We start from the raw sequence: 24,319 nt of genomic DNA on the forward strand, positions 1-24,319 counted from the left end.
ATTCAAAGGAGGTGGAAATCCCCCAAGCTCCTGGGACTACTAGGTCTTGGACAGAGAAATAAAGGCTGGAGATTCTGCTCTAACTGCAGGGAGACACAGCTGAAAGATGGTGGGCAGGTTGTGGGGAAGGGAGGGGACTGAAAAATGGATCAGAGGCTGTTAAAAATGATTAACTGATGCCAGAAATGCTTCAATGTGAACACAGGCCCAGAGTAGCCATACTTCCAAGCAGGCCATTCGTATTTCATGAACTACAATTCTCTTCCGACTAGAAGGGACCTGCACCAGCTCTCTGCATCAAACTAGTGGGCTGTGCTTGTTTCTCCAGGCTGGGTTTTTCTTGCTTTTGCTCCTCTATCACAGTATTAAAATTCCCATAATGTGCCCTAGACTTTATGAAAATAGCTTTGCAACAATTGGTGGACAGGAAAGTTGGCATCATGCCCAAATCTGCTAATAACTCCTGTGTATGATTCCATCAGCATAAGTAGATGGCTAGAGAAACTCATTCTTTTTGGAGCCACTAGAAGCAAATTGTTTTTCTGATGCTATTTAAAAAATGGTCTGTAAACTGCAGTGTGTTATTGTAGAACTTCCGTAAAGGGCCATCCTGCTTTTTTCTTCATGGGACCAAAATTCCTTTCTAATTTCACTTGGAATCTATTTGTTCAAATAGAAATAAAGGTATTTAGACAAACATTTGGGATACTACAGTACAGTGGTATGAGCACTGTGACTACCCACCTGGTTTAGTTTCTTTTTCCTACTTGCATCTCTTCAGATTTTCCACTGTTGACTAATCAGTGTGGAAATTCTAAGGGACCAGAAGAAAAACAAAAATTAGAGCCAGACACACTCTATGGCTATAAACTAAAACAATCTTTTGGGAAGACAAGTTAAGCTACTACTAGTTAACATCTAGTAACATGTTAAAAGTACACATCCTTTGGGTCAAATATCTAGGAGTTTATGCTATAGGTATGATCCCACAAGTAAAAGGATGCTCAGTAACATATACTGTGTAACAGCAAAGAAAATAGGAAACAAGTTAAATGTTAAGAGGAAGAATTAAGTTACAGTGTATTAATACAGCAAGAAAGTAGGTGGCCATTACAACGAATGAGACAGATTTTGTTGTACTGACAAGGAAAAATGTACATGCTCTGTTAAAAAAGTACTACAAACTGTATATGTCATCATATTTAATAAAAAATATGAACACGATTGTTTATGCTTAGAAAACTACAACATTTGTATACATACACAGTTTTTTATATCTACACAGCAGCAAACCATAAACAGTCTCTCTGGGACTCAGGAACTATGGGAAAAGGAGTGAAAGACTTTTACTTTTTCCATGAATAATTTTTGTTTTGGTTAAAAACTTTGTAAGAGGCACACATAACTTTCACAATCATTATACATGCTGCCTATCTAGAGTTCTAAAAAATCAAGAGTGAGTGCAAAAGACATTTTCAGACAAAGACTGAGCAAGTTTGCCCTTCAGACTCCAAGAATGTTCTCCAACAGAAGGGAAACCAAACACAGAAAGTGAGATTTTTGGAATCAACAGTGAGCAAAGTTAGTAAGTACAACGTGTTGGTAAATCTAAAACACTGAGTGAAATAAAGCTAAGTGGGGACATAAACACAAATTTGATGATAACATATTTGACAATAAGAGCATCAAGGATGGAAGAGAGATCAGAACAAAAACTTCAGGACAAACAGAAATACTGTTTAATTGAGACAATATATCCATGATGCATATTAAAAACTTTTAAGGTCAAATGACAAAACATAGAAATAGAACATTTAAGTTTCAAAGCAGTTAGCATGTTCCTGGGTAGAGAGGTCTAATTATCCAAAAACATTAATCATCTCCAAATTACTAGTTTTAATTAAACTTTAATAAGAATATAAAGTTTTTGGGGGGTTTTAAAGTAAAATTACTTTAAAGTTCATATGGAATAATAAATTCCCCAAAATTTAGCCAAGAAATAAGAAAGGAAATTATTTTTTAAATGTAAACAGAGGATCTGTCTTAAGAGATAATAAAAATTTACTTTATAAAGACTGAAGAAAAAGATATGGTTGTAACGCAGGGATACACAAATAGGTCTGTGGACTAAAGCAGCAAGTTCAGAAATGGATACAAGAAAGGAACTTATTTATCACAAAGATGGAATTTCAATGCAAAACAGAAAAGAAGGCTTATTTAAGAAATAGTGCTGACATATCTTGAACAAAGCTTCACCACTACCTCTTTGCTACGTTAAACATAATTCCAAAGGGATTAAAGGTTCAGGATTAAATAATTAAAACCATAAAAGAATTGGAAGAACGTTTAGGAAAAATATTTATATAACTCTGAGGTGGGGAAATTATTACTAAACAAGGCAAAAAAATCCAGACACTGTGAAGAAAAAAATAGAAAAAGTTTCGTAAACAAATAATAGATTAGAAAAAATATTTGCAATACATATAGAATCCTTAATACATAAATATAAAAAGAGCTCCTGTAACTTGAGAAAAAAGTAAACAATTCCTAAGAAAAAAAGGTAAAGGCAATGTACAGAAGAGGAAAATAAAATGGCCAACTAACATGAAACAATGTTCAATCTCACTAATAGTAAAGAAAATACAAGGCAGGACACCATTTTCTGACATCAGCTTGGTCACAGAAAAAAACAGTACAGATAGAGGAAGGGATGGAGGGAGGAGGGGAAGGGGGAGCGGGGACAGAAGGTAGGAGGGAAAAAAGGAAGGAATATCTAATATTGGCAAGGATGAAAAAAATAATAATATTGGCAAGGATGTAGGGAAATGGAAGTACTCATATTTCTGGGAAGGATGTAATTTATTAAACTCTTTATAAAGTTGGATGATACTCTATTAAAATGTCAAATACATATACAACATGTACGTTATTATTAAAGTACGATACTGTTTTTGAAAATGTAACCTATAGAGATAAAAGCACCAGTATAGTCAATGGTATTATAATAGTGTTGTATGGTGACAGATGGCGGCTATGGCTATAGTGACACAGCATCACCTATGACTTGTCTAATCACTATGTCACACATCTGAAACTAATGTAACATTATGTGTCAGCTATACTTCAACTAAAATAAAAGCACCAGCAGAGAAGGATATGTATATAAAGATATTTAACGCAACAATATTTCTAGTGAAAACAAAACATAACAGATTTAAAATCTATCAAAGGAGAAATGCTGAATATATTGTGGACCTCTAGGTCTAAAAGCCCTGAAGCTACTTAAAAGGATGCATTAGATTTATACCTACCCAGGACGTATTGTTTAGTGGGAAAAATAAAGTGCAAAATAAAAGTATGATCCCACTTCTGACAAAACAAATAACCACACATCTACCCAACCCTACATCCATTTCAACAGAAGACGGGAGAAAGGTGTGAAAGGATATGCACCAAACTCATTTCAGAAGGACGGAAATGGGAAGCAGGGGGAAGGGAGAAACTATAACTTTTTCTTTATAACATCTTCAAATTCTTTAGTTACAAGGAGCACATGTATTATTTTTGGGAAAATTAATGAAAATAAAAACAATGACAAGCATATCAGAGCAGAGAAAAACGCTGATAAGCATGTTATACACTACGTGTATTATCTTTACATGGGATAGTTAACTTCATTTACTGTCACTTTCTTTTTTGTCCGAAATAGAACATCTTAATAGCTGGAAAACAATTAAAAAAAAAAATAAAGCTTCATAGAGGGGAAAAAAGGTATTTTAATTCCTAAGCATTTATGCTTTTTATTTAAGAAGGGGCAAAATATTTTCTAAGAAAAAATAGTATTTTCCCTATTAAACCCCAAAAGAAAGCCTAAACCTTTGGCTTGAAATTGCCCCGTTTAGGTGGTGTGTCGGCTTGTTCTGTGCTGTTGACTGTTTTCCATGGCTCAGTGCCCTTGACTGCCTTCCTCCCCCAAACCAATTAAATACACTCCTGGGAGTGAACTGGCTGCTGGGAACCAAAGCCCTGTAAATCCCTCATCTCTGCTCACAGGCTCTCTTGGTCTCCAAGCAGATGCTTTGGCTTCTACATCAAATGGGTTCTGGAATCCAAAGAAGTGAAATGGCTTTGCAAACCATTCTGATGGAAGGAGGAGAGGAAAGGGTTTATACCAGCAGATGAAATAGAAGAGATGAGGAACAGTGTTCCCAACAAGCTCCTGAAGAACAGCGACTATACCAAATATGCATTTCAGTTACGTGCAAGGTACATTCTGGCCTTCCCTGGTGAAGTGCTTTGTTTTTAACTGTTATTTTATTTCACTGACAATAAATTTTGCCTTGAAATAATAATGATACCTCACATTTCTACAACACTTTATTGTTTACCGAGCACTTTAAAGTACCTTTCTTATTTCACCTTCACAATGACTGGGCATCAGATGAGTATCATTCCCACTAACAGGTGAAAATGACTCAGAGAAGTTAAGAATCTTTCTAAGTCACATGGCAAGTTGGAAACAGAGCTGCAACTCAAATTTGAGTCTCCAAATCCAAGTCCAGTAGGGAGCTGAGGTATGAAATCACAGGGAGAAGGGGGAATTACAGACAAGCCGATGAATAAAAGCAGGCTCTTGGGACTAACAGTTTTTCCTGTACCTTAGGAAAAAAATTATAGTCTTGGAGTAATATCCTACGCCATCTCAGAGAGAAACTTTGTTCATATACTGGAATAGAGCTGCTAAATATAGAAAGGAAATCCCATATTCCTGTGTCTGCCCACTCACATTGTACCCAACCTTCAATGCCATTAGACCTCTAAAGCCCAGGGGACAGAGGATGTATCTCTTTCATCTCTATGCCCTCAGGGTCTAGCCCTGGGTCTGGCACAGACTAGAAGCCACTAAATTTCTACCTTTAATAGTTTCAAATCCATCTACCTCTTCCTTCCATTCATCCCACCCACCCCTGGCTCCCAATGGTCCTACCCAATGCCAATCCTCACTCCCCATGACTACTGTGACTTCCCTTCAACCCATCCCCCACACAGCAACCACCACCCACAAAGGCCTTACTGACGCATCACTACCACCACCACCACCACCATCATCATCATCATCAGGCAGCCCCTGACTAATTCTCTGAACTCTAATCTCCACCTCTTTCTCAGTTTCCTTTTCCTCTATGCTTTGGCCACACTGGCTTCCCTTTATTCTCTCTGATATTGCATATGCTTTCCTGCCATGGGCTCTTGCACACATGTAACTGTCCCTACCTGGATTATACCTTCCCACAATGCCCTACTTCCCCACCTCCTGCCTTAGCTCTTGGCCTAATGGACACCTCACCTCAGTTTAACCTCTGCCTCTTCAAGCAAGCCTGCCCTGACCACATTCCTGTGTATTCACTTTATAACACCACCATTCATCTGTGGCCGTGAAGGACCATGTGCAGAAGGATCATGCCTGTTTTATGAAATACTGTCTACCTATCACCTTGCCTAGTGCCTAGAAGATAATTAGGGGCTCAATGAGTATTATCTGAAAACATGAAGACTGTATTGAACTGTTCCTCTTTCTCAAGCTTTCCATGGCACCGTCCCTCTCTTGGGGCACATAATGACATGTGTGAGAGTTATCTGAGTCTTTTTTCCCCTATCAGACTACAAGCTACTTAGAAGTCTAATTTATCTTGGTATTCCCCATAGCGCCTTGCATAATGCCTAAACACAAGGGTTCTTCTGCACAGTGGATGGATTCTTGTACACGCACAGGAAAGTACAAAGGAAGGCTCCAGCCTCTCACCAACTATAGACAATGATTTCTCCTACCTGGGGGACTGCAGCATAAGGCATGAGCACTTCTGAGACAGGCGAAGAGAATCAGAAGTGAAACCTGAAAAGCAGTGGTAGTATATGGGTGAGAAGATAGAGGAGTGGAGGACAGGACAAGCATGTACTGCTAAATGGGAGTTTCTTACACTGGCAGAAACTTTCTGATACCCAAGTGGAATGTGTGTAAGAGATCCAACAAAGTTCACCTCTGACCTAGACATGCCTTATTTAAAAATTGGAGATGTGAAACCACTGGGTGATGATTTAAGTGTTTTTCTATACTGTCTAGCTTTCCTTCCATGAACATGTTCTAATTTTGTAATCTGGAAAAAAAAAAAAACCCACCATAATAAATGTTATAAAAACAAGCCAACAGAAAATCCAGTAGTGATCTTAGACTGAAGAATTACCCATCCTTATGTCTCCTTACTAAACCTGGGATTGCAGATTCAGAGTCCTCCAGGTGGAGCCCCTGCAATGAGTGAGGGAGAGTTCCCGCCTTTCATCTGAAGCCTTGGATGGGAAGGTGCCAGGAGTGAAAGCTTTAGTAGGGCGCAGCTCTCGTTTCTCCCTAATGCAAACACTGGCAAAGCTCTGAGAATCAGGAAATGGAGGGGAAGTGTGGGAATAAACAACCAGCTCAAGACCAGGACCCCCACCCACTAGAAGCCAAACCACTGCAACTGTTCATTTACATTCACCATCCTGTCTTTCCTGATGCACCAAGAACTTCACAAGGCCACAGGCTGTCTCCTCATGGCCCTGTTCCTCCACCCTTGTGCTCAGTATTAGTCTGTCTTCAGTGTAATTTACTGAAAGGCAGAGGCCACATTTATAACATACTAAACATAATGACTGACCTAGGTCCCTGGGACATGATAAGAACACATCAGCTACCAATACGTTATTTCTATAGTGTCCTGAAGGTCATTATTCATTTTGGAAAAGCCAAGTTGAAGAATAATAATTTCTTGGAAGATTAAAGAGACTTCTTTAAAATAAAGTTAGGAAATGCTGGCCTCCTCAAGTAAGAGTGAATGCATTTTCATCTGCAGTTCAGAATCATTCAGCATTGCAGCTGACTTGCAGCTTCCAAAGGAACCACTCTTTGAAGGAGTAGTGCTCACAGTTTTCACAAGGCATTTCTGAGAGATTTCCAGGAGGTAGTGAGCTCAGCCTTGAGTTGTGATTAATGACTTGTTTCCAAGAACTTTAGATTTTCCACATCTCTCTCCACTTAGGAATCACTTCTGGCCCCTTGTGAAAACACTCAGCAGAGTTAATTGGGTGAACTCAGCTTCTTGTCACACAGAAAATAACACCTGCCACCAGTTTCTTCCTTAAGTGGCCGGGCCAGCATCCTCTGGTCCCAGCAGAAGAGGATCCACTTTTGTTTTTGGTCTTAGCACCTGACTGAGTGATAGGAAACAGTGCTAAGGCTTGGCTGAAAGAGCCAGGATAGCAGCTCCAAGGGATTTCGACAGTTATCAGTTCAGAGATGACCTCATGTCCCTCATATAAATGCCATGCTACGACCAAGGGGACCAGGGCCTGTATACACTGGCTAACATTCTCCTTCTGGAAACCATAAAATAGCTAATCCAAGCATGTATTTTTGTGTCAACTAATGTGCTATGAGCTTTGTTTCATCCTCGTGGTACCCGTGGAGGTAGGTATAACTGCAACCCCTTACTTAGAGAAACAGGCTCTACAAGGTAATCTGTTCAAGATGTCTCCCCTAGGAGGTGGTGAGGGCAGAGCTCTTACTGCTACTCTCCCCAGCTTCTTACTGAACTCTAGATAGCCTGAGTGACAGGGACTACAGACATCCACCAGCCTAGGGGCGCAAACGTAAATGTCCATAGGGGCCAAGGGGCAGGGGAGAGACTAGAGATGGTGACAGACCGGCAAGCAAATGGCAAATATAGTAATGAACTGGAGAACACACCTGCTAAAGACATTCAAATTCATACAAAAATAAAAATCAAAGGCAGGTACTGTCATTCCAGAGTATCAACTCCTCACCACCATCTTTGGAAGAGGGACCACCCTTTCTTTAAGTAGGTGCCATGCATAGTGTGGAACCCAACACAGGGCTTGAACTCATGACCCTGAGATCAAGACCTGAGCCGAGGGGCACGTGGGTGGTTCAGTCAGTCAAGAGTCTGCCTTCAGCTCAGGTCATGATTCTAGGGTCCTGGGGGAGAGGCCCATGTTGGGCTCCCGGCTCAGCAGGGAGTCTGCTTCTCCCTTTCTCTCTGCCCCTCCACCTGCTCATGCACTCTCTCTCAAATAGATAAAAATAAAATATTTTAAAAAAGCAATAAAGGGACACCCTGGTGGCTCAGTGGTTGAGCATCTGCCTTTGGCTCAGGTCATGAACTCGGGATCCTGGGATCAAGTCCTGCACTGGGCTCCCCTCAGGGAGCCTGCTTCTCCCTCTGCCTGTGTCTCTGCCCCTCTCTGTGTCTCTCATGAATAAATAAAATCTCCAAAAAAATTAAAAATAAATAAAAACAAAATAAAAAAATAAGACCTGAGTTGAAATCAAGGGTCGGATATTTAACCAACTGAGCCAACCAGGTACCCCTGGGATCATTTTTTTAATTAGCCAAAGTGTAGAGATCTTGAGTAGCTGGGCTGGGGCTGAGGCAGAGACAGAGAGAGAGACAGAGACGGAGGCGGAGGCGGAGGCAGAAGCCCACTGCCCATGACCATGGGTGATTCCATGGCAACAATGGTCCACTTTCAAAGGGTTGAGATGCTGGTGAAGACCAAAACTCTCAGATATGCAAAGGGGCTTTGAGAACCCTCCTAGTAACCATGATCTTAATTCAAGCAGTTTTTTAAAAATTATTTTATTTTTAAAAGATTTTATTTATTTATGAAAGAGGGAGAGAGAGAGCATGAGGGGGTAAGGGACAGAGAGAGAAGCAAACTCCTGGCTGAGCAGGGAGCCCAACGTTGGGCCTGATCTCTGGACTCTAGGATCATGACCTGGACTGAAAGCAGACACTTAACCGACTGAGTCACTTAGGCACCCCAATTCAAGCAGTTTTTAAATACTGCATCTTCCTAAGGGCTGGAGCCTCTAATAGCCGTAAAGATAAAAGTCCCTTAAACTGCCAACATCTAGAACCCTGGCAACTCAAAAATCCAAGATTTGACAACATCATTGGCTTTTCTTTGCCCTTTGGCTCCAGCCATGCTGTCCTGAAGCAGCAGAGGCCATGTCTCGGTGGAAGAGCAGCAGAGAGATTTTCCTTCCTTTTCTCCCTCTTTTTAGCCAGGCTAGGGACTAGGATGGCGGGCTCTCCATAAAATGGAATATGTTAGGCCTCCTCTGGACCTGTGAGCCAGGCTTTCTACCAGGTAACAGGATTATGGTAATGGAAGAGACAGACTCAGGAGAGGGAACCTGTGGTTAGGAGAGAGGATGAATGGGGTGAATGGAAGGAAGTCCTGCCCTAACTATGTAAGCACGGTTCAGGTGAACACACCTTCAGGATAATCTGAGAACATACCCTGGAGGTTAATCCTCAATCAGTGGAGTCAGGGAATGAGACACTAACCACCTCAGGTTATGCAAAAGGCTGAGCACCTAAGAGACACTCAATAGTGTTATTTCTCCTCCCTCCCTATTGTGTGAGAGTGCAAACATGCACACACATCACACTGAGATTTTCTTTCTTCAGGAACAACAAACTTACAAAACTATAAAAACTCAGAAAGTAACTTACTGTTACCTATTTTATGGCCTCTTTTAATTGTCCTTATAGGTGCTAGTTTTTACCCACTCTGGCATACTGAAAATAAAGGGCAGTTTGCTCCTCAAGCCCTAAAGATTCTCCTCAAAGCAAGAGATAAGGATGGTTCATTTCAAGCTGAATTCCAAAATATAGCTATCATCTAGTTTTGTCCCCTCATTTAGGTAGAAAAGAGGAAACCAGGGCCCAGGTAGTGTAGAACACTTGCTCAGGGCCACAAAGCCTGTGTGGGTGGCCCCTTGGTTCTTAAAGCTGAAGGCTTTCTTCTTTAACCGTGATTTCCCAACTATCTCTACCAGCTAGCAGGGGAGGTGGGTCGCTCGCAGCAGCTGCAGGACATGTACCTCCAACCACCAGAGAACTGTCAGCTCAGGTGGTCAGCTCCGGCGCCCACCGGTGAGGGGCCTGGAGCAACAAGGCCTCTGCATAGAATGGCTCACCTGGTTGAAAATCCTGAACACAGACCCCAAAAAATAAAATGCTGAAGTGCTTACTCACGTTTGTTCTGTTTACTTTCTAGACATCAATGGCAAATTTTAAAAAGGAAGGAATAAAAAGACCACAAAGCCAAAGTTAAAGCCTTCCAACACTTCTTTCCATCTTGGGAGTCCGCACAGCTGCTGTGGCAGTGGGGCTCATGTGATAAGTTAACTTCAGAAACCCGAACACTCCTGTATCTTACATTTAGAATACCAATCTTGTATTTGGGAGGGGAAGATTTCAGGGAATTGTCACTTCCAGAGACATTTTTCTCTACAGCGTTTAAAATTGTTTGTAGCACCTTCATAATCAGAGAAAAAACTAAAAGTTTTACAAATCCCAGTGTCTAAGGAAGGACTTAATTCTTCACCTATCTTGATGCAAGGAGCTGCTTTTAAAGCTTTAGCCAATCTGTCATCGTTCTCTGGGTAAAAAAAGTCAAACAGCGATTGAATGGAGCCCATCTGTGAAACTTGAGTTCAGACTCTTGCCCCAGGCAATTTCAGACAAAGCCATAATTTTCAGAGCAATAATATATCACAATATAAAAATAGACACTTTGTGACCAACAGGCTGTAAAGCAAGCCAAGTTCTCCAGAGAGCTCTGCCTCCAAGCCCTGCTCTCCCTGGGGGTGGAGGTGGCAGTGGAGAATAAAGTTCTACTTACAAGACCAAAGAGTTTCTCCAAAGTCCAGGGCTCCTCAGTCACAAGCGAAGGGAGAATTTAAGAAACCAGGATTCAAAATGCCTCCCCTTTTAAGGGTTAGAGATTAGCAGACCAAGCCGGCAGGGCAGTGCAGTCTGGATTCTTTCTTCCCTCTCTCACTCTGTCTCTCCGCGTCTCTAAATGAAATGCACTTCGAGGTTTTAGTGGGTGTTTCCCACGTCTCCAGCCAAGTAAGTCCCCATTTGTTGTAACCCAATGCTCAGCCTGATGATGTCAACCACTCAACTCCCTTGCTCAGTTTCCACCTCTCTGTCAACGGGGGAGATCCATTTCCTCTGGACAATGAGCCAGGGGGCTGTAACTGCATCCCAGGCCGTCACATTTGCCTAACATCCTTCCTTCAATTTTCAACAGCGCAGCCTTAGTGACAAAAGGCTTCCTATCCACTCACTGGGCCAGGGCTCCTGGCCTAAGTCCCTTTGCCTTGTAGTCACTGCTGACGGAGGGCGATCTAGTTTGCTTTGCTGGGTTTTAATTCACTTCTTTGGTGTGTAATACCCTCATTAGGGTGGAGATCTGCATCCCCACTCCACCTCACCCTCATTTCCTTCTGCTCAATTTTCCAAGTTGTTCAATTTCTCCACCAAGTTTCCTAGGTGCATGCTGGGCACAGTGTTAGGTTTGTCCCTCACATAGGGGAGATGACACATATCCAAGTGCAAGGCTCAGAAGGAGCGCTGGTTTATTGCCTGGAGAACTCGGGTTCTGGTCTCAATTGCACTCCTAACTGAATGAATGACCTCAAGCAAGTCACCTCTCTCCCTGGACCTCAGTTTCCCCATCTATAAAATGATGGTTTTGGGGTCTCCCACTTCTGAAATTCAGTGACTAAGGAGCTTACCAACAAATGCAACATAAAAAATTTTACTACAAGCTGGCTGACTACACGCTTGAGGGAGGGAAGAACCTGTGACAGGTCAGAGGCCAATGCCCATGATGCCAGGTTTGGCCTGGCTCCTCGACCCCCTTTGCGGTGGAGCTGAACTGTTTCTCTGGGAGAAAACCCCAGAGAATTCACTGCACAAGCCCTGGGAGACATGGAAAGAGGCAGCATAAACTACCAGATAAGATAAAGGAGCATGAGAACTGTCCTTAGGGATTAACATGGAACGGCAATGATTAGAAGAGACCATAATAATCTCTTGCATTTGTACAGGCTTCCAGGGGAAGACAAACAGAAACCTCTGTACTTCTTATACAGAGGGAAGCAGTGTTACATGTATATTGCTTATAGGCATCAATTTGGGAACCAGAGATATGGATCTGAGTCCTGTTTGACTTAACTTCTCTGAATTTTTTTTAAACTATAAAATAGGGTAATAGGAGCTCCCTTTTAGGACTGTAAGAATTGAAGAAAACATGCAAGGGAACTGAACGTATCTGCACATACTAAGTGTTGATAGATGGTAGCTTTGTTTTCATATATAATCTCATCTGATTTTTGTTTTAGGAGAATTAGTACCCAGGGGCTGAATTATTTAATCTGCTTTTCCTGGATAGGAAAATGAAACACAGAGAAGTAAGTAATATGCCCAAGGTAACAAAGCTCAAGATTAAAGGCCCAGACCTAGAAACTGAGTCTTTAACTCCTACTTAGGCCAGCACACGTGCCACACACATGCCAATGATACTTCTCAAAATGGTTACTTCTCTGAGCATGGCCCTTATTTCTAATTGGGATCATTTCTACTTAGAAAAATGAGCTAAACTTATTCAAACAAATGGGGAAGGGGTGGGTTCAGCCAGGTCAGTGGAGAACTGAGGCAGTCAATCTATTGCCTAAAGGAAACACTAGAGGCCAGTAGGTAAGAGGGGGTACTTGCTTGCATTGCTACCCAAAACACCATATGACTTGAAGGAAGTCTGGGCATTAGTCACCCCTCCCTCCAAAGGGCAGATCTGATTTGTCTTAAACCTACTTGGATGGGAAGTTGGGATTGGAACTCTTGGGAAAGAAGAAGCTATTTATAGATGGGGGTAAGGCTGTGGGAGTTTGTGACTTAACAAAAATTTTATTTTATTTATTTATTTTTTTAAAGATTTTATTTATTTATTCATGAGAGATAATATATAGAGAGAAGCAGAGACACAGGCAGAGGGAGAAGCAGGCTCCATGCAGGGAGCCCGACGTGGGACTTGATCCCGGGACTCCAAGATCACATCCTGGGTTGAAGGCAGGAGCTAAACCGCTGAGCGGTGGGATCCCCAACAAAAATTTTAATTCTCAAAATCTTTGATGCTGTAATGGAGGACCAAGCAAACAGACTATATGTTAGGAGGGAGTTTGCCAATCTGAAGGCTTTCCCACAAGTTGGTGTGGGGCTGTGGTGGAATGAAAAGAACTCCAGCCTGTTAAGTCATAGAGAACAGCAGTTAGCAGCTCAGAGAGACCTGGGTTTCCTTCCCGTCTCTGGACCTTCTAGCAGTGGATGGTCTTGGGCAAATCAACTTCTGTGTAAAGTGCAAACAGTAACAGCACTTACCCTACAAGGCTCTTGTGTGGATTAAGTGCCTGGCACATAATACAGGTTCAAAAATATTTGGAAAAAAAAAACTTGCAAAAAAAATAAGCTACGACATCCTAAAGTAAAGACATTATTTTCTAATTCTGACTCAGTGTCACCATCCTCTACCCTGAGACTGATGTAACAGTAAATGAGTAAGGTCAAGAATGTTAGGAAACCAGAAGAAGGACCCATTATTTCTCTAGAAGGTCAGAATGAATAAGGACACCGAGAACTGTCAGGCGTGTTCTCAGCAGCAACACTCAGCTTGGAAGGCCTGGAGGTGGAGGCTGGGGCCATTGTCTGGCCGAGCCTTTACTCCAAAGGCTCAAGTGGGCATCAGGAAATGAGCTGGGCCCTGGACAGGTCAGTTTGCCAAAATCACTCTCAATGCTTTGAAATCATGTTTTGTTATTTGAACAAAAATAATAGGTAGGGAGCCCATTCATAAAAACAAATATATTGGGGCACCTGGGTGGTTCAGTGGTTGAGCATCTGCCTTTGGCTCAGGTCCATGAACTCGGATCCTGGATCAAGTCCTGCACTGGGCTCCCCTCAGGGAGCCTGCTTCTCCCTCTGCCTGTGTCTCTGCCCTCTCTGTGTCTCTCATGAATAAATAAAATCTCCAAAAAAAATTAAAAATAAATAAAAACAAAATAAAAAAATAAGACCTGAGTTGAAATCAAGGGTCGGATATTTAACCAACTGAGCCAACCAGGTACCCCTGGGATCATTTTTTTAATTAGCCAAAGTGTAGAGATCTTGAGTAGCTGGGCTGGGGCTGAGGCAGAGACAGAGAGAGAGACAGAGACGGAGGCGGAGGCGGAGGCAGAAGCCCACTGCCCATGACCATAGGCAGATGGCACATGGCAACAATGGTCCACTTTCAAAGGGTTGAGATGCTGGTGAAGACCAAAACTCTCAGATATGCAAAGGGGCTTTGAGAACCCTCCTAGTAACCATGATCTTAATTCAAGCAGTTTTTTAAAAATTATTTTATTTTTAAAAGATTTTATTTATTTATGAAAGAGGGAGAGAGAGAGCATGAGGGGGTAAGGGACAGAGAGAGAAGCAAACTCCTGGCTGAGCAGGGAGCCCAACGTTGGGCCTGATCTCTGGACTCTAGGATCATGACCTGGACTGAAAGCAGACACTTAACCGACTGAGTCACTTAGGCACCCCAATTCAAGCAGTTTTTAAATACTGCATCTTCCTAAGGGCTGGAGCCTCTAATAGCCGTAAAGATAAAAGTCCCTTAAACTGCCAACATCTAGAACCCTGGCAACTCAAAAATCCAAGATTTGACAACATCATTGGCTTTTCTTTGCCCTTTGGCTCCAGCCATGCTGTCCTGAAGCAGCAGAGGCCATGTCTCGGTGGAAGAGCAGCAGAGAGATTTTCCTTCCTTTTCTCCCTCTTTTTAGCCAGGCTAGGGACTAGGATGGCGGGCTCTCCATAAAATGGAATATGTTAGGCCTCCTCTGGACCTGTGAGCCAGGCTTTCTACCAGGTAACAGGATTATGGTAATGGAAGAGACAGACTCAGGAGAGGGAACCTGTGGTTAGGAGAGAGGATGAATGGGGTGAATGGAAGGAAGTCCTGCCCTAACTATGTAAGCACGGTTCAGGTGAACACACCTTCAGGATAATCTGAGAACATACCCTGGAGGTTAATCCTCAATCAGTGGAGTCAGGGAATGAGACACTAACCACCTCAGGTTATGCAAAAGGCTGAGCACCTAAGAGACACTCAATAGTGTTATTTCTCCTCCCTCCCTATTGTGTGAGAGTGCAAACATGCACACACATCACACTGAGATTTTCTTTCTTCAGGAACAACAAACTTACAAAACTATAAAAACTCAGAAAGTAACTTACTGTTACCTATTTTATGGCCTCTTTTAATTGTCCTTATAGGTGCTAGTTTTTACCCACTCTGGCATACTGAAAATAAAGGGCAGTTTGCTCCTCAAGCCCTAAAGATTCTCCTCAAAGCAAGAGATAAGGATGGTTCATTTCAAGCTGAATTCCAAAATATAGCTATCATCTAGTTTTGTCCCCTCATTTAGGTAGAAAAGAGGAAACCAGGGCCCAGGTAGTGTAGAACACTTGCTCAGGGCCACAAAGCCTGTGTGGGTGGCCCCTTGGTTCTTAAAGCTGAAGGCTTTCTTCTTTAACCGTGATTTCCCAACTATCTCTACCAGCTAGCAGGGGAGGTGGGTCGCTCGCAGCAGCTGCAGGACATGTACCTCCAACCACCAGAGAACTGTCAGCTCAGGTGGTCAGCTCCGGCGCCCACCGGTGAGGGGCCTGGAGCAACAAGGCCTCTGCATAGAATGGCTCACCTGGTTGAAAATCCTGAACACAGACCCCAAAAAATAAAATGCTGAAGTGCTTACTCACGTTTGTTCTGTTTACTTTCTAGACATCAATGGCAAATTTTAAAAAGGAAGGAATAAAAAGACCACAAAGCCAAAGTTAAAGCCTTCCAACACTTCTTTCCATCTTGGGAGTCCGCACAGCTGCTGTGGCAGTGGGGCTCATGTGATAAGTTAACTTCAGAAACCCGAACACTCCTGTATCTTACATTTAGAATACCAATCTTGTATTTGGGAGGGGAAGATTTCAGGGAATTGTCACTTCCAGAGACATTTTTCTCTACAGCGTTTAAAATTGTTTGTAGCACCTTCATAATCAGAGAAAAAACTAAAAGTTTTACAAATCCCAGTGTCTAAGGAAGGACTTAATTCTTCACCTATCTTGATGCAAGGAGCTGCTTTTAAAGCTTTAGCCAATCTGTCATCGTTCTCTGGGTAAAAAAAGTCAAACAGCGATTGAATGGAGCCCATCTGTGAAACTTGAGTTCAGACTCTTGCCCCAGGCAATTTCAGACAAAGCCATAATTTTCAGAGCAATAATATATCACAATATAAAAATAGACACTTTGTGACCAACAGGCTGTAAAGCAAGCCAAGTTCTCCAGAGAGCTCTGCCTCCAAGCCCTGCTCTCCCTGGGGGTGGAGGTGGCAGTGGAGAATAAAGTTCTACTTACAAGACCAAAGAGTTTCTCCAAAGTCCAGGGCTCCTCAGTCACAAGCGAAGGGAGAATTTAAGAAACCAGGATTCAAAATGCCTCCCCTTTTAAGGGTTAGAGATTAGCAGACCAAGCCGGCAGGGCAGTGCAGTCTGGATTCTTTCTTCCCTCTCTCACTCTGTCTCTCCGCGTCTCTAAATGAAATGCACTTCGAGGTTTTAGTGGGTGTTTCCCACGTCTCCAGCCAAGTAAGTCCCCATTTGTTGTAACCCAATGCTCAGCCTGATGATGTCAACCACTCAACTCCCTTGCTCAGTTTCCACCTCTCTGTCAACGGGGGAGATCCATTTCCTCTGGACAATGAGCCAGGGGGCTGTAACTGCATCCCAGGCCGTCACATTTGCCTAACATCCTTCCTTCAATTTTCAACAGCGCAGCCTTAGTGACAAAAGGCTTCCTATCCACTCACTGGGCCAGGGCTCCTGGCCTAAGTCCCTTTGCCTTGTAGTCACTGCTGACGGAGGGCGATCTAGTTTGCTTTGCTGGGTTTTAATTCACTTCTTTGGTGTGTAATACCCTCATTAGGGTGGAGATCTGCATCCCCACTCCACCTCACCCTCATTTCCTTCTGCTCAATTTTCCAAGTTGTTCAATTTCTCCACCAAGTTTCCTAGGTGCATGCTGGGCACAGTGTTAGGTTTGTCCCTCACATAGGGGAGATGACACATATCCAAGTGCAAGGCTCAGAAGGAGCGCTGGTTTATTGCCTGGAGAACTCGGGTTCTGGTCTCAATTGCACTCCTAACTGAATGAATGACCTCAAGCAAGTCACCTCTCTCCCTGGACCTCAGTTTCCCCATCTATAAAATGATGGTTTTGGGGTCTCCCACTTCTGAAATTCAGTGACTAAGGAGCTTACCAACAAATGCAACATAAAAAATTTTACTACAAGCTGGCTGACTACACGCTTGAGGGAGGGAAGAACCTGTGACAGGTCAGAGGCCAATGCCCATGATGCCAGGTTTGGCCTGGCTCCTCGACCCCCTTTGCGGTGGAGCTGAACTGTTTCTCTGGGAGAAAACCCCAGAGAATTCACTGCACAAGCCCTGGGAGACATGGAAAGAGGCAGCATAAACTACCAGATAAGATAAAGGAGCATGAGAACTGTCCTTAGGGATTAACATGGAACGGCAATGATTAGAAGAGACCATAATAATCTCTTGCATTTGTACAGGCTTCCAGGGGAAGACAAACAGAAACCTCTGTACTTCTTATACAGAGGGAAGCAGTGTTACATGTATATTGCTTATAGGCATCAATTTGGGAACCAGAGATATGGATCTGAGTCCTGTTTGACTTAACTTCTCTGAATTTTTTTTAAACTATAAAATAGGGTAATAGGAGCTCCCTTTTAGGACTGTAAGAATTGAAGAAAACATGCAAGGGAACTGAACGTATCTGCACATACTAAGTGTTGATAGATGGTAGCTTTGTTTTCATATATAATCTCATCTGATTTTTGTTTTAGGAGAATTAGTACCCAGGAGCTGAATTATTTAATCTGCTTTTCCTGGATAGGAAAATGAAACACAGAGAAGTAAAGTAATATGCCCAAGGTAACAAAGCTCAAGATTAAAGGCCCAGACCTAGAAACTGAGTCTTTAACTCCTACTTAGGCCAGCACACGTGCCACACACATGCCAATGATACTTCTCAAAATGGTTACTTCTCTGAGCATGGCCCTTATTTCTAATTGGGATCATTTCTACTTAGAAAAATGAGCTAAACTTATTCAAACAAATGGGGAAGGGGTGGGTTCAGCCAGGTCAGTGGAGAACTGAGGCAGTCAATCTATTGCCTAAAGGAAACACTAGAGGCCAGTAGGTAAGAGGGGGTACTTGCTTGCATTGCTACCCAAAACACCATATGACTTGAAGGAAGTCTGGGCATTAGTCACCCCTCCCTCCAAAGGGCAGATCTGATTTGTCTTAAACCTACTTGGATGGGAAGTTGGGATTGGAACTCTTGGGAAAGAAGAAGCTATTTATAGATGGGGGTAAGGCTGTGGGAGTTTGTGACTTAACAAAAATTTTATTTTATTTATTTATTTTTTTAAAGATTTTATTTATTTATTCATGAGAGATAATATATAGAGAGAAGCAGAGACACAGGCAGAGGGAGAAGCAGGCTCCATGCAGGGAGCCCGACGTGGGACTTGATCCCGGGACTCCAAGATCACATCCTGGGTTGAAGGCAGGAGCTAAACCGCTGAGCGGTGGGATCCCCAACAAAAATTTTAATTCTCAAAATCTTTGATGCTGTAATGGAGGACCAAGCAAACAGACTATATGTTAGGAGGGAGTTTGCCAATCTGAAGGCTTTCCCACAAGTTGGTGTGGGGCTGTGGTGGAATGAAAAGAACTCCAGCCTGTTAAGTCATAGAGAACAGCAGTTAGCAGCTCAGAGAGACCTGGGTTTCCTTCCCGTCTCTGGACCTTCTAGCAGTGGATGGTCTTGGGCAAATCAACTTCTGTGTAAAGTGCAAACAGTAACAGCACTTACCCTACAAGGCTCTTGTGTGGATTAAGTGCCTGGCACATAATACAGGTTCAAAAATATTTGGAAAAAAAAAACTTGCAAAAAAAATAAGCTACGACATCCTAAAGTAAAGACATTATTTTCTAATTCTGACTCAGTGTCACCATCCTCTACCCTGAGACTGATGTAACAGTAAATGAGTAAGGTCAAGAATGTTAGGAAACCAGAAGAAGGACCCATTATTTCTCTAGAAGGTCAGAATGAATAAGGACACCGAGAACTGTCAGGCGTGTTCTCAGCAGCAACACTCAGCTTGGAAGGCCTGGAGGTGGAGGCTGGGGCCATTGTCTGGCCGAGCCTTTACTCCAAAGGCTCAAGTGGGCATCAGGAAATGAGCTGGGCCCTGGACAGGTCAGTTTGCCAAAATCACTCTCAATGCTTTGAAATCATGTTTTGTTATTTGAACAAAAATAATAGGTAGGGAGCCCATTCATAAAAACAAATATATTGGGGCACCTGGGTGGTTCAGTGGTTGAGCATCTGCCTTTGGCTCAGGTCGTGATCCCGGGGGTCCTAGAATCCAGTCCCCACATCGGGCTCCTTGAATGGAGCCTGCTTCTCCCTCTGTCTCTGCCTCTCTGTGTCTCTCACGAAAAAATAAATAAAATCTTAAAAAATAAATGAATAACTAAATAAATAAAATCTTAAAAATAAAATAAAAAATTAAAATAAAAACAAAGATGTTGTTTTCTTTGACCACATATATTTTGTAACACTTGCATTGCTGACTGAATAACGTACATCTATGTCAGAATCCATGGAGAGAACAGACAACACCAGCACGTCATTCTGCCTTCTGACAATGGCAGATACACTCTGTGGACTGGGGTCACGCTCTGTGCTGAGTACTCTATAAACACCACCTTCTATGACCCTTACAACTATCAGGAGCAGGAGGTTTACTATGCCCTCCTCTTTTTTTTTTTTTTTTTTTAATTTTTTATTTATTTATGATAGTCACAGAGAGAGAGAGAGAGGCAGAGACACAGGCAGAGGGAGAAGCAGGCTCCATGCACCGGGAGCCTGACGTGGGATTCGATCCCGGGTCTCCAGGATCGCGCCCTGGGCCAAAGGCAGGCGCCAAACCGCTGCGCCACCCAGGGATCCCCCTATGCCCTCCTCTTAAAGCTACGGAGACCAGTGCTGCTGAGGCTGACCAACCTGCACAAGGCTCATGGGAGTGAGTGACAGAGCCTGGGCTCCTAGCAGGCTGCCTGGGGCCAGGCCTGTATTCTGAGTCCCTTCCTCTACTGCTCTTGAAAGAGTTGCCCTCCAGGAAAGCTGGAGTTCTTCACAGCCAGCAGTATCAGCTCCACCTGAGGATAAAGGAAACTCCAGCTGCTTCTGAGCACACAGCCGGTCTGAAGGGCTCAGAGAACCCCTTTTGCCACAAAGCTGCCCTTAATTCTGACCCCTCACCCTTAGCCTGGAAGGGGTCTCTCTCTCTCTCTAAATTTCCTTAGTACTTTATCTGTTCCTCTCTCAAGAAACTTAACCTTTTTTCCTCTATGAGACATATTTATTTCTGAGCAGACTTCATTCAGCTGCTAGAATTTGAGCTTCTTATGGAAAAGCTGTGTTTAATTTATGAGCATTTTGTACATATGAGACACTGATTAAAATAAGGAAATCTATAAATAATGAAAACTTCTAACAGACGTTTACCATATGCCAGATAATATTCTAATTACTCTACATAAATTCTCATTTAACCCCCATGACGGTCCTATGAGGTAGGCATTACTATCTCCACCTGACCAATGAGGAAATTCTAGACATAGATCAGTCATGTAACTTGTTCAGCTGGCAACTGACTGGTATCTGTTGAAAGGAGTACATGATAAATTTTGGGCACCACAGCTGACCTTCTAGTCCAAACAACTGCTGCAAAATGCACTTAGCTTTTCACTGTATCAAAGGTAGATTTCAGTTGTCATGCCATTTCAAACTCACTTATTCACTGTCACACAGCTAGAAGATCCCCATTTTTTTCTAGACTAAGTGAGAAGTATACTGATTGAGACTTACAGTTGTAAATATAGATTTTGTTTTCTTTCCAATTATAATTGCTTATTGTTAAAAAAAAAAAAGAAAAAGGAAATAAAAAAGGAAAGAAGGGAGGAAAATCCTCCATAATCTTACCACCCAGAAGTAACCAGTTAACCTGCTGGCATATGGACCCAAAAAAGAACCGTATCTACACTGAAAACAATGTTTTGGGGTGCTTGGGTGGTTCAGCTGGTTAACTGACTTGATTTCAGCTCACGTCTTGATCCCAGGGTGGTTACTTCAAGTCCTGCATTATACGTGGAGCCTACTTAGAAAAACAACAACAACGTTTTAAAATCAGACACTTGGGATCCCTGGGTGGCACAGCGGTTTGGCGCCTGCCTTTGGCCCAGGGCGCGATCCTGGAGACCCGGGATCGAGTCCCACGTCGGGCTCCCGGTGCATGGAGCCTGCTTCTCCCTCTGCCTGTGTCTCTGCCTCTCTCTCTCTCTCTCTGTGTGTGACTATCATAAATAAAAAAAAAAAAATTTAAAAAAAAAATAAAATAAAATAAAATAAAATCAGACACTTAAGTCATTTGGGGGTAGAGAGAAGTCAATACCATAAAAGATGAAAAAGAAATATTTGACTTTTTTTTCTGGTTTTAGAGGACACTTGGCTGCTTTCTCTGCAGGGTTTGCGGTTCTGAGGGGCCACCTCCTAGCCCCCTAGGACAGCTGCTGATGCAGCCACTAAGCCCAGTGGAGGGATGGCAGGAGAAGAGAAGCTTGATCCCAGAAAGTATGTACCTAAAAAATGGGTAGGTTCACAGGATACTTCCCTTCTAGTATGAGACTGGGCATTCTTATCCTTTGAAGGACCCCCAGTCTAACTGCTAGTCAGATGTCCCAAATCAAAGTGTACTGTTCAGTGTGGTACATGGAGCTTCTAGCAGCTTTCCACATAAGGCTGAGGCCTAGATGGCAAAGAGACAACCAATTCCAGAGGAAATAAGGGCCTATCTCCTAAAAGGAGGTTTTTATTACTGTTTACAAGTGAGGGGAAGAAAAAGTATCACAGGGCATTTGAGGAAAACCAACAGCATGACAGAAACTAAAAAAAAAAAAAAAAAAGAAAGAAAGAAAGAAAGAAAAGAAACTAAAATACAGAGAAAATGGACCCTTATGGGAAAGAAAATTCTGACAAGTGAAAACCCTTAAAAAAAAATTCGGGCAGCCTGGGTGGCTCAGTGGTTTAGCGCCGCCTTCAGCTCTGGGTGTGATCCTGGAGACCCGGAATCCAGTCCCATGTCGGGCTCCCTGCATGGTGCTTCTCTGTCTGCCTGTGTCTCTGCCTCTCTCTCTCTCTCATAAATAAATAAATAAATAAATAAATAAATAAATAAATAAATAAATAAATAAATAAAAATCTTTTAAAAAAATTCTATGTCATCAGAGAGATTCTGAAGATACCACGTCCACAAAACAAGCTGACAAAACCAGGCTCTTGGAAATTAATAATATAAATACTGAAATTAACAGTTCAGTAGAAAAACTGGAAAATAAAATCTTTCAAAACACAGTACAGGGAAAAAATATTTACAGGATAAAAAGGAGTTTTGATATAGAACAATAATCCAGGAAGCTCAACAACAGACTGAAATAGGAATTCTAGAGAAAGAGAGGCACCTGGGTGACTCCATAGTTAAGCATCTGGCTTTGGCTCAGGTCTTGATCCTGGGGTCCTGGGACTGAGTCCCACATTGGGCTCCCTGCAAGGTGCCTGCTTGTCCCTCTGCCTGTGTCTCTGCCTCTCTCTCTGTGTCTCTCATGAATAAATAAATAAAATCTTAAAAAAAAAAAAGAGGAATTCCAGAGAAAGAATATAATGTACAATAGGAAGTCATCTAAGAAACTATGAAGTCTTAAAAAGGGGGGGGGGATGGCGGTGGCAGGTGGGGGGGTGGCAATTGGGTGGCTCAGTGGTTGAGCATCTGCCTTTGGCTCAGGTCATTGATCCCTGGGTCCTGGGACTGAGTCCCCCATCAGGCTCCCTGTAGGGAGCTTGCTTCTCCCTCTGCCTGTCTCTTCCTCTCTCTGTCTCTCATGAATAAATAAATAAATCTTAAAAAAAGGAAGAAAGAAAAGAAAGAAAGAAAGAAAGAAAGAAAGAAAGAAAGAAAGAAAGAAAGAAAGAAAGAAAGAAACCATGAGGAAACTTTCCCAGAGTTTAAAGTTACATCTTTAAACTGAAAAGTGTATCAAGTGCTGAGGAGGAGAGTCTATCATGCCTACATGTAGTCTTCTAACCTTTCAGAATTCAAAAGGAAAAAAAAATCTCACATGTTTCTAGAGATACAAACTGTGTCAAAAGAAAAGAATCAGACTCCTTCCGAGCCACACTGGCTGCCTGAAGACAACGGAACAATGCTTTCGAAGGGGAAAGTTCTAAAGGAAAATGACTTGGAACCCAGAATTTATCCTCAGCTAGACAAAATAAAGACATTTTTGAGACATGCAAGGACTTAGAACTGTTTCTCCCTTGGGTACTGTTTTCTCAATAAACTTCTGGAGAATATACTTTAATCTAAATGAGGGTTTAAACTACAAAGTAGGATTTGAAAGCAGGGATCTAACAAGAGATGTAAGGAACACCAAGGATGAAGAGGAGGACAGCTCCAGACCCCCAACTGATCTACAGACCCGGAGGGCACCAGTCTGACTAGAGCAGGAGGGTAGGAGGCTCCAGGAAACCAGAGTTGTGGGGCCCCCTGACAGGCCTGCCGGAAACTGTACTGAGAGTCCACAGGAAAGTGTGGGAAGCCTCTGCAGTAAGAAACAAGGAAAACTGACCATTTTTAAGAAGCTGTTATTAAGTCCAGGAAAAGTCTACAGAAAAGAAAAACAACCAAAAAGTTACTGGCTCAGCAGTAAACAATATTTATAATGCCATAATGCTATAAATCACTGAATACTGATTTAAGCAAAAAACTGTGATATCTGGAGAAAAAGGAAAAGAAGTGTAAAGGGGGCTCTGGTGCATGTAAAAAAGCTAAAGCCTCATGAACCATCCTAGGGGGTCATTAGGTGACACATAAAATTGATAAAGAAAAAGCAGTATGGTGGTATGTGGTCCTTGTTTGAATCTGATTTGAACAAATACTTAGAATTTGTTAATCAGCAATCTTTGCAAGTAATAAGGGATTATTTTATGTGTAATAATGGTAGTGTAGTTGTTTTTTAAAAAAGCAGCCCTTGTTCTCTTAGAGATACATGCTGAAGTAGCTATTGATGAAATGACATGATGTCTAAAATTTATTCCAAAATTATCCAATAGCAGGAGGAAAAGTGGCTACAGGCATACATGAAACAAAAGGTCATGATTCTTA

At 42.4% G+C, this 24,319-nt stretch overlaps 2 protein-coding genes across 4 annotated transcripts in view; one reads left to right on the top strand and one right to left on the bottom strand.

Annotated features, from left to right (window-relative positions):
- The window catches only part of PKIG (cAMP-dependent protein kinase inhibitor gamma), a 101,449-nt gene that overhangs the window by 23,482 nt on the left and 53,648 nt on the right, over positions 1–24,319 (bottom strand). Inside the window, exons 1-3 of one of the 3 annotated variants that reach the window (XM_041732501.1) lie at positions 10,747–10,917; positions 5,830–5,893; positions 745–814 (exon numbers count right to left, since the gene is read on the bottom strand). The gene's annotated coding sequence lies outside the window, so the exon portion shown is untranslated. Of the gene's footprint in view, positions 1–744; positions 815–5,829; positions 5,894–10,746; positions 10,918–24,319 lie in introns of those variants that run through there. The other 2 variants (XM_041732499.1, XM_041732500.1) reach the window with 2 other exon arrangements.
- Positions 1–24,319, top strand: part of LOC121477831 (translation initiation factor IF-2-like) — an 81,686-nt gene that overhangs the window by 2,505 nt on the left and 54,862 nt on the right. The gene's annotated exons all lie outside the window — the stretch shown is intronic.

The sequence above is a fragment of the Vulpes lagopus genome, chromosome 18 (assembly GCF_018345385.1).
Source record: "Vulpes lagopus strain Blue_001 chromosome 18, ASM1834538v1, whole genome shotgun sequence".
NCBI lineage: Eukaryota > Metazoa > Chordata > Mammalia > Carnivora > Canidae > Vulpes > Vulpes lagopus.